The sequence below is a fragment of the Halichoeres trimaculatus genome, unplaced genomic scaffold (genome assembly GCF_033239565.1).
Source record: "Halichoeres trimaculatus isolate MK-OKI-2021-1 unplaced genomic scaffold, fHalTri1.1 fHalTri1_scaffold_11, whole genome shotgun sequence".
Classification (NCBI taxonomy): domain Eukaryota; kingdom Metazoa; phylum Chordata; class Actinopteri; order Labriformes; family Labridae; genus Halichoeres; species Halichoeres trimaculatus.
Genome location: NW_027437189.1, coordinates 3,425,109 through 3,431,108, shown reverse-complemented (window position 1 = coordinate 3,431,108; position 6,000 = coordinate 3,425,109). Strand labels below are relative to the sequence as shown.

The window sequence follows — 6,000 nt, the reverse complement described above, 5'->3', positions numbered from 1 at the left end:
CTCAGTGTAGTAAAGCCCCATTAAGCTGCTGCTGCACAGCTACCTGCAGGCACACACACACACGTACACACACACACTGAGGGAACACGCGTGCTCGTGTTGGAGTGTGTGTCAGTGTGTGTAACCGCTGCTGCATGTGTGAGTGTCTCCTTCTTTGAGTCTGAGTGTGTGAGTGTGTGTGTGTGTGTGATCTTCCACCTCTCGATGCTTTGCGTTTTTACCTGCAGTGGACATCACGCACCGACGCGCACGCTCACTGCGCACGCTCTTGCGCACGCGCACGCAGCAGTGGCAGCAGCAGCACCGAGGGAGCGATCAATACACGGAGAGCCCGGAGAGGATTCAACGGAGCGGAGAGAGGAGGAGAGAGGAGGCGCGGGGCTGAGAGGAGAACCGGAGGAACCACGGAGCAGATATGAAGGTGAGGAGCAGCGGGTCCAGGTGTGTGTGTGTGACAGAGAGGAGTGTGTGTGTGTGTTAACGGACTGAGAGGCACGAGGCGGAGAGGCGCGCGCTCGGCCGTTTGATGGGGCTCGGACTCCTGCAGGTACAAACGGCTCCGTCAGCACATTCACACCGACACATGCAGCCCGCAGCCCGGGGAGGAGAGCCGAGGAGGGTCGGTGCCTCCTCCACCACCTCCATCAGAGGCACCGAGCGTGTGTGTTACACTGTGTGTTTTAGTGTATGTGTGTGTTCGTGTGTGTGTGTGTGTGTGTGTGGACCTGAAGGTCTCATCTGTCACCGTGTTTCACTGAACACTACCAGCTGCTTTGGGATTTGTGTGACTGACACTGTGTGTGTTTCAGCGTGTGTGTGTGTGTGTGTGTGTGTGTGTGTGTGTGTGTGTGTGTGTGTGTGTGTGTGTGTGTGTGTGTGTTTACAGCTGATCTGCGCTATAGAAGCTGCTCTTTGTCTGCTCCCTGCCTTTAATGAATGGTAGCAGGAGGAGCAGGAGGAGGAGGTGAGGCTGGAGGTGACTGATGAAGGAGCTGTGTTTTTGATGGCTGGATGCAGGTGTAGCTGTGTGTGTGTGTGTGTGTGTTGAGGTGTGTGTGGAGGTGATTTTTCTCACAGTGAGGGGGACCGGGCTGTGAGGAGGTGCTGTGTTGTTGTAGAGGAGCAGGTTGGAGTGTGGCAGCGTGTTGGTGTGTTAGAGAGGGCAGCAGGAGGTGATCCGGGTCAAACTGGACCTGGTCCTGATGATGTTTGTTGCTCTTCTTCTTTGGTGTTTTTATCTGATCCTCCAACCTGAGAACGTGTGTGTGTGTCAGCTTCCTGTTTCTCTGCCGCCTTAAAAACATGTTTATGAGACTGAAGATATCTGTGACCTTTGACCTCTAAATGTAAAACACTGCACAGACTGCAGAGGGAAAAACCAGACCTGCAGTCCCCGTCGGTCTACAGATCCATAAAGCGTCCTCGATCGTACAGAATCAGCTGTTTTGTAAAGGTGTGTGTACACATGTGCAGAACCGAGCGCTGCATCGCCCCAAGCCTGACCTCATAACCCTTTAATGTCCCTGAAACTGAAAGTAGACCTGGTCCCTGCAGGGGGATTCTGGGTAATGAGTCTGTGTTGGTTCGGATGGAGATGTTCCTGACAGATCATCAGGAGTCGGCTCAGACTGACTCTACCTGAGAGAAGGTGACTCACACACACTCTCTCAACGTGTGTGTGCAGCTCCTCTGTTTAACACAGACCTCCTCCTGATGGCTGATCCAGGATCAGTGTCAGGATGAACCGTGGACCTGTGCCTCCACAGAGGAGGAGGAGGAGGTGTGCAGCAGGCTGCAGGTGAGGTCAGGTGAGGAGGAGGTGATCTCAGTCCCTACACCTCGCTGCAGAGTCTACGTCACTTACATGAGAGATCTGTCAGCACCTGTCCTGAAGTAGCATGTAGCATGTTAGCATGGGGAGCTGGACATGACCGGAGAAGCTGGAGGTGGATGTTTTTGGAGGAGTTAAACATATCAACATCATCTGTTCACTATCACAGCATCTGAGGAGAATCAACAGTGGCCGAGACCCGCCACCGATGCAAAACAAAAGTACCTGCAAACAATAAAGAAACACAGCAAACAAAAATAAAAAGCGCTGCAAACAAAAATACGCTGTTACAAATTAAAAAAGAAACACCACTGCAAATAAAATAAACACTGCAGCAAATTAAAAGGTTAACGCTGCAAATAAAAAAGTTAACGCTGCAAATAAAAAAGGCACGCTGCAGTGATGCTAGTGTTTAATGTTTCCCCGTGTTAGCCGAAGCTAACAGTACACCAGCATCCCCCAGTTAGACGTTAAACCGTCAAACCTGGGGCTACACGGCCTAACCAAAAAACACAGTAGAAAGTACACACAGTGACATTAAACACTAGCATTTTCACTTATTTTCTTTTTCGTTTGACAATTTCCACCCGTTTTCTTCTTCTTCGCCAACTTCTCCTCTCAAGAAACGCTGGTGCGTCGGCAAATATAGCCCCCGGTAATCCACTTCCGTTGCAGCGTGCCTTTTTTATTTACAGCGTTAACTTTTTAATTTGCTGCGGTGTTTCTTTTATTTGCAGCGGCGTTTCTTTTTTAATTTGTAACAGCGTCTCTTTATTGTTTGCAGCGTTTTTTTAAATTTTTGTTTGCTGTGTTTCTTTATTGTTTGCATCGGTGGCGGGTCTCGGCCACAGTACGTATCGACCAATCAGGAGCATGCATGCAAAACAGTCTGTTTGCAGAGCAACAGCAGAAGTTCTAGAACTCTGAGGTCATAGACAGAATTCTGTCCATGACCTCAGAGTTCTACAAAGTTGTTAATGTCTGAGATCAATATTAATGACTTTGTAGAACTCTGAGGTGCAGACCTAATCCTCCTCCTCTTCCTCCTCCTCCTCCTCCTCTTTTGAAGACCTTGCTTCTTCAGTTTGTGTTTCAGCCTAATACCCCTGAAAGAGGACAGAGTGAAGCTTCTGTGGTACTTACTGTTTACTGTCAGACTCAGACTCACCACAAACACCAGAAATTATTTCAGTAACCTTGTTTGTGTTTTATGCAAAGGTGTTGTTATTATTTTTAACAACAAACATGTTTGAAAAGAAAGCTTACATTTCTAGCATGGTGACCTTTGATGATGGTCCTCAAAACTCTGCTTCAGAAACAGATGGATGACATCATCAGCATCTGTTAGCAGGAGCAAAGGTATCCTGTAGTACGGTGACTGTACTGAACTCAAACACAGCAGACACATTAAAGGTATTCTGCTGAAAATTTCGTCACTTGTTACTTAACAACATTCAAAATGAGCTCCTCCTTCTTGAATCAGTGGCAGCCGTGGCGCACACAGCCTCCGATCGTGACGACGCAAACACACACTAGCCCAGCAACCACCTTAAGCATTGTGTTTCTGAGTGGGAGAGACTCTAGAGCTGTGCACCTGACTTGACATGTTAGCACAAGCGTATCACGCGTGTTTGACACATACCCGGTTAGCTAACAGCTAACTTACATCTCTCATTGTTCCGTGCTGCTCTCCAAGTTCCTGTAAGTGAGTAAAAGTTTAGGAAAAAGCTTCATATGTTTGAAGTCTCGTTTCACTTTGGTTGTTTTTCTTCCTCTGTGCCACTCGCAAAGTCACTGGCACATTGGACGCAAGGCAGAGGAGGGGGGTTGAGGCAGACACAGACACTGACAGACATGTATAGAGGCCCAGAGGAGACTGTTGAGCAGCACTATTCCTGTAATAGTTGACTTTTTTTAGGGAAAATTCTGCAGACTGTACCTTTAACGGTGACCTAAACCTCACCTCAGACTGCCGCTCCATGCTTTGTACTGTATATCTGGATGGTTTCTGTGGGTTAGACGACCCAAACAGTCCGGCTGAGGGAGGTTAGGATAAAGACCGTGAACGTGTTTCTAACCGACAGTACGACCTGTCAGATCTCTGTGGTTTCTGCTCCGGTCTGTGTTTGGGTTTCAGCTCAGAGATGGTTCAGAGGGAATTTAAAGGAAGTGGAGGTGAAAACATTCAGTCAGAGCGGCAGCGCAGTGTGTGTTTCTCTCTGTGTGTGTATCTGTGTTTTTGTGTGTGTTGTTCAGAGGACGCTGAGAGTGTCCTCAGGTTAATATTTACCCAGCTCTGCAGACACATGACTGAACAAACTGAAATAAACCAACAGACAGATCAACAGAGCGGGGGGGGGGGGGGGGGGGGGGGGGGGGGGGGGGGTGCAGGAATGTGGAGAGAGCAGAGATGACACGGAAACAGGAAATAAAAACACATCAGATTAGAGCTGACCTGAGCTTTTCTCCTGAGTGAGGACACAGGAAGAGGAAGTTCCAGTCATGATGCTGCTCATCAGCTTCACCTGGAGATAAACTCAGAGCGATGCTCAGGTGATCCACAGAGAGCTACGGCAACCAGTCTGTTACACACTGAGTAAAGATTTTTTCATATTTAGTAATTCTGTCAAATTAAGTTTAGTCTTGTCTTTAGCAGAGAGATTAACCTGTTAGTAGAGGTACAAAGAAACTTCTGTTACTGTACATGAATGATACTTAGCAAGACATTAGGAAACAACAATAACTGATCATTTGAGCATTATTATTATCAAAAAAGTAGATATTTTTGCAAATTTATTAATCCAAATCTTTTTAATTTTTGCAATTTTTTTAAAATTTCAAACTTGTTTATAATTTTTGTAAAAAAAAATTTTTTTGTAAATTACTGTGAATTATTACATTTTCAAATTGAAATTTCAAAAAGTGCAATATTTCAAAAAATTGCGTAACTTAAAAAAATGAAACTGCAAAATTCTTTTTTTTTTAATTTTTGCAAATTTTTGCAATTTCACTCTTTTTTAACTTTTGCAAATTTATTTTAAAAAATTAGCTGTTTTGGTCACCACTATGGTGGCACGATTCTGGTAATAATGTGAATCACATTTTTTTTGCTTACAACTGAGATCATGGTTCTCTGGCACAATATTTTTCACAAAATGTTTATAGCGCTGATTAACTTTAAAAAAAAATTGAAAAAAATCCATCTTGTTCCTTATAGATACTATTTACAGGTTTCTGTGTCAACATCTTATATAGTTTATAGGTAAATAAATATGAACTTGGCCAGTTAGCCCAGGTATCTCGACATGAAGAAATAAAAATAAGTAAAACTTTTGCACATGGATCCTAGATCTCTGGACTAAAATAAATAAAACAAGTAAAGATGGCATGTCACATGACTTTGTTAGTGTCTACTTTGAGTTGTAGTTGTGAAGTCAGCCATAAGCGTGCAGTAACTTTTCTTTTCTCTTCCTGTCTGCGAACATTTACCTGTCAGTATTATGACGTGGAGTTTTCAGTATTGTTTATAAAGACTAACTGTGATGTGTTTCTGTGATAAAAGTTGAAATTCTGCTCTAAATATAAAGTTTTATTGATAGCCAATATCAATGCAATTTCCCATAAACGTTAGCATCAAGCTAGCGCTAAGTTTTCTTTGTTGTTATTAGTACTTTAGGAGACGTATGACATGTTGAATGTTACAGTGCTTCTTATAGAAAACTTGAAGTGAAAATCCTGAATCAGAGTTTTCTAGGGTATATGCTAAGCTAAGCTAGCTGGGGAAGAATAAACACCATAAGATCTGGCTTCTCCCAGGTCATTCAAGTAAAAAAATCTTTTAGTGACTAATCTTGCAGCCTTAGTGTCCACCATGTTGGTTAACTAAACCGTCTTTGGAGAGGTTAGAGTTTGGGAGAAGGGGGCGAATGCTAAGCTATCAAAGCTAAACAGTTTGTGGATGTGGCAAAATCATTGAGTGAAAGTCTGTTGCTAATTCAACAGACTAAAAGAAGCTGAGAGAGCAAAATGAAGGTAGAAGCCCCTAGTGGACACTTAGGGAACTGCAGTTCATCCTAACATGGAGTTCTATGGGGACTGACTCACTGCTGGAGACAGACTCTAGTGGACACTAAAGGAACTGCACTTTTTAGATGAAGTTCTATGTGGAT

The 6,000-nt window shown here is 44.3% G+C and overlaps 1 protein-coding gene across 3 annotated transcripts in view; it reads left to right on the top strand.

The window, feature by feature from the left end:
• Nucleotides 1-6,000, top strand: part of magixa (MAGI family member, X-linked a) — a 43,194-nt gene continuing 37,194 nt past the window's right edge. The window contains exon 1 of one of the 3 annotated variants that reach the window (XM_074681482.1): nucleotides 1-421. The gene's annotated coding sequence lies outside the window, so the exon portion shown is untranslated. The remainder of the gene's footprint in view (nucleotides 422-6,000) is intronic. The other 2 variants (XM_074681481.1, XM_074681480.1) reach the window with 2 other exon arrangements.